At 46.9% G+C, this 13237-nt stretch overlaps 1 protein-coding gene across 11 annotated transcripts in view; it reads right to left on the bottom strand.

The window, feature by feature from the left end:
- The window catches only part of znf385b (zinc finger protein 385B), a 588958-nt gene that overhangs the window by 358976 nt on the left and 216745 nt on the right, over positions 1-13237 (bottom strand). Inside the window, exon 2 of one of the 11 annotated variants that reach the window (XM_085985996.1) lies at positions 3940-4055. The exons of the other annotated variants lie outside the window; for them this stretch is intronic. The gene's annotated coding sequence lies outside the window, so the exon portion shown is untranslated. The remainder of the gene's footprint in view (positions 1-3939; positions 4056-13237) is intronic. 11 annotated transcript variants of the gene reach the window in all.

Raw genomic sequence — 13237 nt, 5'->3', positions numbered from 1 at the left:
TCATACGACAGTCACGCCGTCCCAGGAATCAATCTCGTGAACCTTTGTTGCACTCCCTCTATGGCAAGTATATCCTTCCTTAGGTAAGGAGACCAAAATTGTACTCCAGGTGTGGTCTCACCAAGGCCCTATATAATTGGAGTAAGACTTCTTTACTCCTGTACTCAAATCCTCTTGTAATGAAGGCCAGCATACCATTTGCCTTCCTAATGGCTTGCTGCACCTGCACATTCACTTTCAGTGACTCATGTACAAGGACACCCATGTCCCTTTGAGCATCTGCATTCCCCAATCTTTCACCATTTAGGAAATACTCTGCCTTTCTGTTTTTTCTACCAAAGTGGATAACTTCACATTTATCCACATTATATTCCATCTGCCATGTTCTCGCCCACTCACTGAGCCTGTCGAGATCCCCTTGAAGCCTCTTCACATCCTCTTCATAACTGACACTGCCACCTAGCTTTGTATCATCAGCAAATTTGGAAATGTTACATTTAGTCCCATCATCCAAATCATTGATATAGATTGTGAATAGCTGGGGCCCAAGTACCAATCCTTGCAGTACCCCACTAGTCGCAGCCTGCCATCCTGAAAAAGACCCGTTTATCCCTACTCTTTGTTTTCTGTCTGTTAACCAATTCTCAATCCATGCTAGTATATTACCCCCAATTCCATGTGCCCTAATTTTGTTCACCAACCTCTTGTTTGGGGCCTTATCGAAGGCCTTCTGAAAATCCAGATACACCACATCTACCAGTTCCCCTTTGTCTACTCCACTAGTTACATCCTCAAAGAACTCCAATAGGTTTGTCAAACAGGATTTCCCTTTCATAAATCCATGTTGATCCAGGAAGCCATCTCGCATACATTCCAAGAATTCGTCCTCCACACCATTAGTGGTAATTTGATTTGCCCAGTCAATATGTAGATTAAAGTCCCCCATGATTACCGTATCGCCCTTGTTACATGCACTTCTAATTTCTTTATTGATACTGTGCCCTACATTACCACTACTGTTTGGTGACCTATACACAACTCCCACCAATGTCTTCCGCCCTTTGCTGTTTCTTAGCTCCACCCAAACTGATTCCAGTTCTACATCACGATCTGCCGAGCCAAGATCTTTTATCTCTACCGTACCAATCTCATCCCTTATTAACAGCGTTACGACACCTCCTTTTCCTTTTTGTCTGTCCTTCCTAAATGTTGAGTACCCTGGAACATTCAGTTCCCAGCTTTGGTTACCCTGCAACCATGTCTCTAATGGCAATTACATCATACCCATTTACTTCCACTGATTCATCCACCTTGTTGCGAATGCTACGTGCATTTAGATAAAGTGCCTTCAACTTTGCCTGTTTAATATTTTTCTACACTTTGACCCTCTTTACTGTTGGCTTTTGTTTCTGCTCCCTACTAGTTTTGCTGACTACTTTTCTAACTTGCACTTCCAGCTTTGTTTCTCTCCATTCTGGGCCCATACTTAGGTTCCCAGTCCCCTGACAAACTAGTTTAAATCCTTCCCAACAGCACTAGCAAACCCCCCTGCGAGGATATTGGTCCCAGTTCTGCTGAGGTGTAACCCGTCCAGCTTGTACAGGTCCCACCTTCCCCAGAATCGGTCCCAATGTCTCAGGAATGTAAATCCCTCCCTCCTACACCATCTCTCCAGCATTCATCTGGTCTATTCTCCTATTTCTGCTCTTGCTAGCACATGGCACTGGGAGTAATCCTGAGATTACTACCTTTGAGGTCCTGCTTTTTAATTTATTTCCTAGCTCCCTATATTCTGCTTGCAGGGCCTCGTCCCTCTTTCTACCTATGTCGTTGGTATCAATATGGACCACAAATTTTGGCTGTTCACCCTCCCCCTTCAGAATGTCCTGCAGCTGCTCAGTGACATCCTTGACCCTGGCACCAGGGAGACAACATACCATCCTGGAGTCACATCTGCAGCCTCAGAAACGTCTATCTGTTCCCCTTACGATAGAATCCCCTATCACTATTGCTCTCCCACTCTTTTTCCTCCCCTCCTGTGCAGCTGAGCCACTCGTAGTGCCACGGACTTGGCTTTTGCTGCATTCCCCTGAGAAACCATCTCCCCCAGCAGTATCCAAAATGGAAAATCTGTTGGTGAGGGAGATGGACCCAGGGGACTCCTGCACTACCTTCCTAGTTCTTTTACTCTGTCTGGTGGTCACCCATTCCCTTTCTGCCTGTGCACTCTTTACCTGCGGTGTGACCACCTTGTTAAACGTGCTATCCACATAGATCTCAGCCTCGCGGGTGCTCCACAGTGACTCCAGCCGCTGCTCCAGATCCGAAATGCAGATTTCGAGTAGCTGCAGCTGGAGACACCTCCTGCACACGTGTGTGCCCTGGACACCGAAAGTGTCCCCGACTTCCCACATAGCACAGGAGGAGCACTCCACGCTGCCGAGCTGCCCTGCCATGTCCTACCCTTAATTTACTCCCTTTACTTCCTCTAAATTAAAGAATATTAAATACACTAGGGCCCTACTTCCCTTTAAACACTACTTACTCTAAACTTGAGACCTTACTTTTACATTAACGACTGGACTGTAGAAATACTCACCAAGTCCTACTTACCAATCAGCTCCTTCCTTGGTTTTGACGTCACGCTAGTGGTTTTGCAGTTGTTGTTGTTGTTTGACTGCTCCTGCTCGCGGACTCTTTCTTGGGTGTAAAGAACCAATTCCTACAGAGTGAAAAGTTAGGAAAAGCAAAGGCGAAGCAAGGGAGCTCCTCCTTCCACTCCTCACACACAACTCTCAGCACTCTGTTCAAACCGCACTCAGTGCAGATCGCACTGCGAAGCCTGTTTTTATAGGCCTAGTTTCCCTAATTAACTGCCTTCAGCTGCTCTGAATTATCCTCTGCCTTCTCCGGGGCTGCCGACTCCTTTCAGGTCCACTGTCCTTGGCCTCCCACGCTCTTTATCCTCTGCCTTCTCCAGGGCTGCCGACTCCTTTCAGGTCCGCTGTCCTCGGGTTCCCGCGCTCTTTATCCTCTGCCTTCTCTGGGGTTGCCGGCTCCTTTCAGGTCCGCTGTCCTCGGGTTCCCGCGCTCTTTATCCTCTGCCTTCTCCGGGGCTGCCGACTCCTTTCAGCTCCCTCAGAGGACTGCAGAAGAGGCAGGTAGATGATGGCAGCAGCCAACCAGCACAGAGCTAAGGTGCTAGAATGTAGTGGCAGGGCCATCTCATGAAGAAGCAGAAACAGAACTTTTTCCACAACTAAATTACAGGGTGCTCATGGAGGAGAATCAGTATACCATCGCATTTTCTCCTCCCACTGAAGTGACACTTAGAAGCAGTACTAAATTAGGTACTGGACAACACATAGGGCTGGATTTTTACCAGCCCCGAGGAGGCTTCGATCAAGGGCAAGCAGCAGGGAAGCAAACATTGATGCAGGGAGACTTATGTGGAAAATTAAATAGTGGAATTTATGATTTCTTGGCCAGGAGGGACAGCTTCATGTTGGGGGCAAACATACAGGGATGGTGGTGACATCAGAGGGGTGGTTTGGCCTAGCATGTTGTTATGGGCCCAAGGCAGTAGTAAAGATCATAGAACTGTTCCTTTACTAGCTCATGGGCTGCTTTTAACTGAAAGTCCTGTCAATCGCGCTTTGATGCACCAGCCTTGTCCACATCCCTCTCCTCTACAACCAAGCTGAAGGCTTACCTTCCAGCCCTTATGGCTACATATTAAGGACTAATGAGGCCAGTGCACTAAGCAGCTCAGTCTCAAGCACAAGAAAATCATCATCTCCTGTGGAATCAGGAGCTCAGCATCATGGGTGCTGAGGCCCACCTTCCTAATTGCATGAGCTTTGGGTCCTGTAGACAAGAGGTTGGTATCCAAATGTGACATTGGGGAACTGGCTAGATTATCAGCATGCAAAGACTTACCTGAAATTTTGCTTTTTTTCTAGAAATGTTCTTGTTCTGAACTTATGCTCTCATAGTTGGGACCTCGCTATCTCTATCCACAGGTCTTACGATCATCTGCTGACATCACAATATCACTAAGATTACAGACACACTCGTTAAGAGTAGTTGTTTTTCATGAGGGAAAATTAGGTAATTAAAACAATTAACTGTTGTTCGGTTTCATTATAACTAAACTAATCAACTGTGAGAAAAGGAGTAATGAAAAAACAGCCTCACAGTTTACACAAAGAAAGTTATGAAAAATATTACAAACAGGTATTTTCACCACTGATTAACCATCATTCAAGCTTTTCACTATATTTTCCACAATTCTGTGATTGTCTGAATTTTCAGTGACAGAGGTCCCAGGAAGCAAAGGTAAAAAGAAAACAAAGTGCAACAGTGGAGAGATACAAAGAGAAAAGGTAAGATTATTGTAAAGCGGGTGAAGACAGAAGCAAAGCAAGGAAAACAAACAAGGAGTAAATCAGAGGCAAATCTGGTAAAACTAAAATTAACCAAAATCTTTTAAAAATAACATCTTTTTAAATTGAATGTAGCTTGCCGCGTCCAAATTCATATCAAAATATACATTCCACTGTATTGATATACTTCCAATTTAATGCAATGTGTGGGCAATTACTCCCTCTTGTGGATTATGATAATACGTTAAACATCTCGAAAACTATCAAAGTTTTCATTTGACAGTATTCTTTTCTACACTACAATGAGCAGTGTCCTAAATAATTTTCTTTATGAATGTATATCAACGAATGCTAAAACCTACAGGCAATACTACAAAGAATTCCAGTCTCAAATGTGCCGTTGGGAAGTTCTTGGTGTTTTCCCACAGAGAAAGAGTAAAGTGTCAACAAACCATGCTGGCCACACAGGCATGTAATTGAGTGACCAATGTGTCTGCATTTTAGTCCAGGAATAGTGCAAGGCAGAAAGTTTATAGGCTCTGACATCACGACTGCAGTATTGAAAACCTGTACACCAGAACTAGCTGCGCCCAGAGCCAAGCAGTGTAACTTTTTTTTATTCATTCCTGGGACGTGGGCATTGCTGGCAAGGCCAGCATTTATTGCCATCCTTAATTGCCCTTGAGAAGGTGGTGGTGAGCTGCCTTCTTGAACCGCTACAGTCCTTGCGGTGAAGGTACTCCCACAGTGCTGTTAGAGAGAGAGTGCCAGGATTTTGACCCAGCGACGATGAAGGAACGGCAATATATTTCCAAGTCAGGATGGTGTGTAACTTGGAGGGGAACTTGGAGGTGATGGTGTTCCCACGCGCCTGCTGCCCTTGTCCTTCTAGGTGGTAGAGGTTGTGGGTTTGGGAGGTGTTGCTGAAGAAGCCTTGGTGAGTTGCTGCAGTGCATCTTGTAGATGGTACACACTGCAGCCATGGTACGCCGGTGGTGGAGGGAATGAATGTTTAAGGTGGTGGATGGGGTGGTAGTCCCAGTATTTATGTGGGTGGTCCAGTTAAGTTTCTGGTCAATGCTGACCCCCAGGATGATGATGGTGGGGGAATCAGTGATGGCAATGCCGTTGAATGTCAAGGGGCGGTAACTAGACTCTTGCTTGTTGGAGATAGGCATTGCCTGGCACGAATATTACTTACCACTTATCAGCACAAGCCTGAATGTCATCCAGGTCTTACTGCATTCAGGCATGGACTGCTTCATTATGTGAGGAGTTGTGAATGGCACTGAACACTGTGCAGTCATCAGCGAACATCCCCATGGAGGGAAGGTCATTGATGAAGCAGCTGAAGAAGGTTGGCCCTAGGACACTGCCCTGAGGAACTCCTGCAGCAATGTCCTGGGGCTGCGATGATTGACCTCCAACAACTACAACCATCTTCCTTTGTGCTAGGTATGACTCCAGCCAGTGGAGAGATTTCCCTCTGATTTCCATTGACTTCAATTTTATTAGGGCTCCTTGATGCCACACTCAGTCAAATGCTGCCTTGATGTCAAGGGCAGTCACTCTCACCTCACCTCTGGAATTCAGCTCTTTTGTCCATGTTTGGACCAAGGCTGTAATGAGGTCTGGAGCAGAGTGGTCCTGGCAAAACCTAAACTGAGCATCGGTGAGCAGGTTATTGGTGAGTAAGTGCCGCTTGATAGCACTGTCGACGACACCTTCAATCACTTTGCTGATGATTGAGAGTAGACTGATGGGATGGTAATTGGCCAGATTGGATTTGTCCTGCTTTTTGTGGATAGGACATACTTGGGCAGTTTCCACATTGTCGGGTCAATATCAGTGTTGTAGCTGTACTGGAACAGCTTGGCTAGAGGCGCAGCTAGTTCTGGAGCACAAGTCTTCAGCACAACAGCCGGGATGTTGTCGGGGCCCATTGCCTTTGCTGTATCCAGTGCGCTCAGCCATTTCTTGATATCATGTGGAGTGAATCGAATTGGCTGAAGACTGGCTTCTGTGATGTTGGGGACCTCAGGAGGAGGCTGATATGCATAATTGATTTGGCATTTCTGGCTGAAGATGGTTGCAAACGTTTCAGCCTTTTCTTTTGCACTCGTGTGTAGGGGGTTTTGGTTTGGGGTTTGTGTCTGGCCAGTCAGGCGTATCTGAGCTGCTTCAGCCCCGTGCAGTTCGAATCACTTCCCCTCTGGTTCTAACCACCGGACTTATTACGAGCAGCGATATAAACAAAACGAGACCAGTGGTTTGGTGCAAAGAAAACCAATGTTTATTAAAAATAGCGAAAAATAAACACTATACAGAGAAAATCACTATGTATGTAACACAATTACACTTAGCGGGGGAGGAGAAACGGACACATCGAGGGAAAATGACTAAAATGACAATTTTAGAAATTCCCTTAACTCCCACCCTTGTCTTGCGATGGGCCAGAAAGTTTATGCTCACCAGTCTCGGATGTTAGAACGCCTGCTCCGTGCCCCGTTGCCTGCCGATGTCGTCAATCTTCTTGATGATAAGGCAGGGCACCGGAGTCCAGGCGAGAGAGAGAGAGAGAGAGATATGGCTTCCCGAGGGACGACTTATATCCTTTTCTGGGAGCCCTTATCACTCGCCAGATCAGCCTGTTTCTTTGTCTGACCTGGACGTGTTGAAGATGATACAAAGGAAACCGTTCTGGGTCCATCGACCTGGATGGCCGGTTAATCAGTTTTTAAACGTCCCATAAGTGTTTTCCTTTGTGTAACTGGTCTTGTGATGGGGCCATTCCAGTTTTAATGCCCCGTTGATCGTTTCCAAACAGTGTTGAAGTCAGCTAACGAAGGTCTGAATGCAGCTATTACCCGTTGATTATCTGTGCAAACGGCCTTGATGGGTTTTAATCAGAGGCCTGAATGCCACTGTTTGCTTCTCATACATAAATGCAGAAGACCTGACAGCCTTCTAATTCCTGGAACATTCCTTCTTTGTCAGTCCAAACCTGAACTTTGCAGGCCTTGGCCATGAGGTTGACCGTAGCCATCTTGTTGGGCCCTGGAGCCCTGGATTTTAAACTCAGTCCAGCCAGGGTTTCTCCAATAAGCCAGAAGTAAATCTTCAGGGGAGACATGAAATTTGTAAATCCTTTCACGTGTGCTGGGCTCCATCATCATTAAGGGTGGGGGTATTCATGGAGCCTCCTCCTCGCGTTAATTGCTTAATTGTCCACCACAGTTTACGATTGGATGTGGCTGGACTGCAGAGATTTGATCTGATCCGTTGATTGTGGGATCACTTAGCTCTGTCTATAGCATGCTGCTTCCGCTGTTTAGTAAGCATGTAGTCTGTGTTGCAGCTTCATGGATGCCCAGTTTTGAGCTGCTAGATTTGTTCTGAATCTTTCCCATTTAGCACAGTGGTAGTTCCACACAACACGATGGAGGATGTCCTCAGTGTGAAGACGGGACCTTGTCTCCACAATGACTGTGTGGTGGTCACTGCTACCAATGCTGTCATGGACAGATGCATCTGCGACGGGTAGATTGGTGAGGACGAGGTCAAGTAGGTTTTTCCCTTGTGTTGGTTCTCTCATCACCTGCTGCAGTCCTAGTTTGGCAGCTATATCCTCGGGACTCGGCCAGCAGTGGTGCTACTGAGCCACTCTTGCTGATGGATATTGCAGTCCCCCACCCAGAGTATATTATATGCCCTTGCTACCCTCAGTGCTTCTTCCAAGTGGTGTTCAACATGGAGGAGTACTGATTCATCAGCTGAGGGAGGGTGGTAGGTGGTAATCAGCAGGAGGTTTCCTTGTCCATGCTTGACCTGAAGCATGAGACTTCATGGGGTCCGGAGTCAATGTTGAGGACTCTCAGAGCTATTCCCTCCCGACTGTATACCACTGTGCCGTCTCCTCTGGTGGGTCTGTCCTGCTGGTGGGACCGGACAGCTTTAAGCAGGGTTATAAAGGGATATACAAGGCCTACAATTCAGAGCAGCTGAAGGCAATTCATTAGGGAAACTAGATTAAACTGGTTCTCCTGCAGCAGAACCCAGCAAGCTCCTTTGTTTCAGGGGCTATAAAAACAGGCTTTGAAGTGCGATTTTGCACTAAGTGCAGGTTAAACAGAGTGCTGCGAGTTGGGTGAGTCAGGGAGTCAGGTGAGGAGTGGAAAGAGGAGCTCCCTTGCTTCGCCTTTGTTTTTCCTAACTTTTCACCCTGTAGAAATTGGTTCTTACTTTACACCCAGGAAAGAGTCCGAGAGCGGGTGCAGTCAAACAACAACAACTGTGAAACTGCTAAAGTGACGTCACAACCAGGGAAGGAGCTGATTGGTAAGTAGGACCTGGTGAGTATTTCTACAGTCCAGTCGTTAAAGTCAAAGTCAGGTCTCTAGTTTAGAGCAAGTAATGTTTAAAGGGAAGTAAGGTCCCTAGTGTATTTAATATTCTTTAATTTAAACGAAGTAAAGGGAGTAAATTAAGGGTAGGACATGGCAGGGCAGCTCGGCTGCCTGGAGTGCTCCTCGTGTGCTATGTGGGAAGTCAGGGACACATTCGGTGTCCAGGGCGAACACATGTGCAGGAAGTATCTCCAGCTGCAGCTACTCAAAATCCGCGTTTCGGAGCTGGAGCTGCGGTTGGAGTCACTGTGGAGCATCTGCGAAGCTGAGATCTTCGTTGATAGCACGTTTAACGAGGTGGTCACACCGCAGGTAAAGAGTGCACAGGCAGACAGGAAATGGGTGACCGCCAGACAGAGTAAAAGAACTAGGAAGACAGTGCAGGAGTCCCCTGGGTCCATCTCCCTTTCCAACAGATTTTCCGTTTTGGATACTGCTGGGGGAGATGGTTTCTCGGGGGAATGCAGCAAGAGCCAAGTCCGTGGCACTACGAGTGGCTCAGCTGCACAGGAGGAGAGGAAAAAGAGTGGGAGAGCAATAGTGATAGGGGATTCTACTGTAAGGGGAACAGATAGACATTTCTGTGGCCGCAGATGTGACTCCAGGATGGTATGTTGCCTCCCTGGTGCCAGGGTCAAGGATGTCACTGAACGGCTGCAGGGCATTCTGAAGGGGGAGGGCGGACAGTCAGAGGTCATGGTCCACATTGGTACCAACGACAGGGGTAGAAAGAGGGATGAGGTCCTGCAACAAGAATTTAGGGAGCTAGGTAGCAGATTAAAAAGCAGGACCTCAAAGGTTGTAATCTCTGGATTACTCCCGGTGCCACGTGCTAGTGAGTATAAGAATAGGAGGATAGAGTAGATGAATGCGTGGCTAAAGAGTTGGTGCAGGAGGGAGGGCTTTAGTTTCCTGGATCACTGGGCCTGTTTCTGGGGTAGGTGGGACCTGTACAAGTCGGACGAGTTGCCCCTGAACCGGAACAGGATGACATCCTTGCGGGGAGGTTTGCTAGTACTGTTGGGGGGGGGGGGGTGGTTTAAACTAACTTGGCAGGGGGGTGGGATACGGAGTGGAGCTATAGTAGGGGGTGATGCACAGCCAAATATAGAGGAAAAAAATAAGTCAGCCTAGAAGGCAGAGCAAATATGTAATGGCACAAGGGAGTATGGCAAGGCTGGATGCCATTTATTTTAATGCAAGGAGTCTTACGAGTAAGGCAGATGAATTGAAGGTGTTGATGAACACATGGGAGTATGATATTGTTGCTATCACAGAGACATGGTTGAGGGAGGGGCAGGACTGGCAGCTCAATATTCCGGGGTATAGAATCTTCAGGAGAGACAGAGGGGGATTTAAAGGGGAGGGGGTGTCGCAATATTAATCAAGGAGTCAATTACTGCTGTAAGGAGGGATGATATCATAGCAGGTTCCTCTAATGAGGCCATATGGGTAGAACTTAAAAACAAAAAGGGGGCAAACACTTTGCTGGGAGTGTACTATAGGCCCCCAAACAGTCAGGGGGTGATAGAGGAACAGATATGTAGGCAAATCTCAGAGAAATGTAGAAATAATAGTAGGGGAATAATTGTAGGGGATTTCAACTTCCCCAATATTAACTGGGATAGCCAGAGTTTGAAAGGCTTAGATGGTGTGGAATTCTTAAAGTGCATCCAGGAGAGCTTTTTGAGTCATCGTGTAAAGTCCTACAAGAGAGAGGGCGGTACTGGACCTAATTGTAGGGAATGTAGCCGGGCAAGTGGTAGAAGTGTCAGTAGGAGAGCATTTTGGTGACAGTGACCATAATTCGGTGAAATTTAAGGTAGTCATGGAAAAGGACAAAGATGGACCGGAAATAAAGGTTCTAAATTGGGGAAGGCCGATTTTAATATGATAAGGCAGGATCTGGCCAAAGTGGACTGGGATCAGATACTTGTAGGAAAAACCACATCAGAGCAGTGGGAGTCTTTCAGAAAGGAAATAGAGAGAGTACAACGCCAACATGTTCCTGTAAAGGTCAATGGTGGGACCAACAAGCCCAGGGAACCCTGGATGTCAATGGATATACAAGAATGGATTAGGGAAAAAAGGCAGGCTTTTGGCAGATACAAAGGACTAAAAACAGTGGAAGCGCTAAGAGTATAGAAAGTGCAGGGGGATACTTAAAAAAGGAATTAGGAGAGCGAAGAGGGGGCATGAAAAAAACACTGGCGGGCAAAATAAAGGAAAATCCCAAGGTGCTTTATAAGTATATTAAGGGCAAGAGGATAACCAGGGAAAGAGTAGGGCCGATTAGGGACCAAAGTGGCAATCTGTGTGTAGAGCCGGAAGATGTAGGTGAGGTTTTAAATGAATATTTTGCATCTGTGTTCACTATGGAGAAGGACAATGTAGGCATAGAAATCAGGCAGGGGTATTGTGATATACTTGAACAAATTAGTATTGAGAGGGAGGAGGTACTAGCGATTTTAGCGGGCTTAAAAGTGGATAAATCCCCAGGCCCTGACGAGATGTATCCCAGGCTGCTGTGTGAGGCAAGGGAGGAGATTGCAGGGGCTCTGACACAAACTTTCAGAACCTCTCTGGCCACAGGGGAGGTGCCAGAGGACTGGAGAACAGCTAACGTAGTACCATTATTCAAGAAGGGTAGTAGGGATAAACCAGGGAATTACAGGCCAGTGAGCCTAACATCAGTGGTAGGGAAATTATTGGAAAAAATTCTGAGGGACAGAATTAGTCTCCACTTGGAGAGGCAGGGATTAATCAGGAATAGTCAGCATGGCTTTGTCAGGGGGAGATCATGTCTAACCAATTTGATTGAATTTTTCGAGGGGGTGCCTAGGTGTGTGGATGAGGGTAGTGCAGTTGATGTAGTCTACATGGACTTCAGTAAGGCTTTTGACAAAGTCCCACATGGGAGACTGGTCAAGAAGGTAAGAGCCCATGGGATCCAGGGCAATTTGGCACATTGGATCCAAAATTGGCTTAGTGGCAGGAGGCAGAGGGTAATGTTCGAAGGTTGTTTTTGTGACTGGAAGCCTGTGTCCAGTGGTGTACCGCAGGGATTGGTGCTGAGTCCTTTGCTGTTTGTAGTGTACATTAATGATTTAGATATGAATGTAGGAGGTATGATCAGTAAGTTCGCAGATGACACGAAAATTGGTGGAGTGGTAAATAGCGAGGAGGGGAGCCTCAGGCTACAGGACGATATAGGCGGGATGGTTAGATGGGCAGAACAGTGGCAAATGGAATTTAACCTTGAAAAGTGTGAGGTGATGCATTTTGTGAGGACTAACAAGGCAAGGGAATACACAATGAATGGTAGGACCCTAGGAAGGACAGAGGATCAGAGGGACCTTGATGTGCATGTACATAGATCCCTGAAGGCAGCAGAACAGGTGGATAAGGTGGTTAAAAAGGCATATGGGATACTTGCCTTCATTAGCCGAGGCATAGATAAGAGCAGGGAGGTTATGATGGAGCTGTACAAAACACTAGTTAGGCCATAGCTGGAATACTATGTGCAGTTCTGGTCGCCACACTATAGGGGGGATGTGATTGCATTGGAGGGGGTGCACAGGAGATTCACCAGGATGTTACCTGGGCTGGAGCACTTCAGCTATGAAGAGAGACTGGACAGGCTGGGGTTGTTTTCCTTAGAGCAGAGAAGGCTGAGGGAGGACCTGATTGGGGTGTATAAATTAATGAGGGGCATAGATAGGGTAGATAGAAAGGAACTTTTCCCCTTAGCAGTGGGGTCAGTAACCAGGGGGCATAGTTTCAAGGTAAGGGGCAGGAGGTTTAGAGGGGATTTGAGGAAAAACTTTTTCACCCAGAGGGTGGTTGGAATATGGAACTCACTGCCTAAAAGGGTGGTAGAGGCAGGAACCCTCGCAACATTCAAGAAGCATTTAGATGAGCACTTGAAACGCCATAGCATACAAGGCTACAGATCAAATGCTGGAAAATGGGATTAGAATAGACAGGGCTTGATGGCCGGCGCGGACACGATGGGTCAAAGGGCCTTTTTCTGTGCTGTATAACTCTATGACTCTGACATACCCAGGGATGGTGATGGAAGTGTCTGGGACATTGGCTGAAAGTATGATTCTGTGAGTATGACTATGCCAGGCTGTTGCTTGACTAGTCTGTGGGAGAGCTCTCTCAATTTTGGCACAAGTCTCCAGATGTTAGTAAGGAGCACTTTGCAGGTTTGACTGGGCTGGGTGTGCCGTTGTCGAGTCTGAAGCTGGTGCAGAGGTCGATGTCGGGTGGTTCGTCCGGTTTTATTCTTATTATTGTGTTTCGTAGTGATTGTGGCTTGCTAGGCTATTTCACAGGGCAGTTAAGAGCCAGCCACATTGCTGTGGGTCTGGAGTCACATACAGGCCAGACCAGGTAAGGACGGCAGATTTCCTTCCCTGAAGGACATCAGTGAACCAGATG

Source organism: Somniosus microcephalus, chromosome 4, assembly GCF_052327205.1.
Source record: "Somniosus microcephalus isolate GS21.2 chromosome 4, FLI_Smic_1.0, whole genome shotgun sequence".
In the NCBI taxonomy this organism is placed as follows: Eukaryota; Metazoa; Chordata; class Chondrichthyes; order Squaliformes; family Somniosidae; genus Somniosus; species Somniosus microcephalus.
Note: the sequence above shows the minus strand (reverse complement) of the source record. Positions and strands in the feature narration are given on the sequence as shown.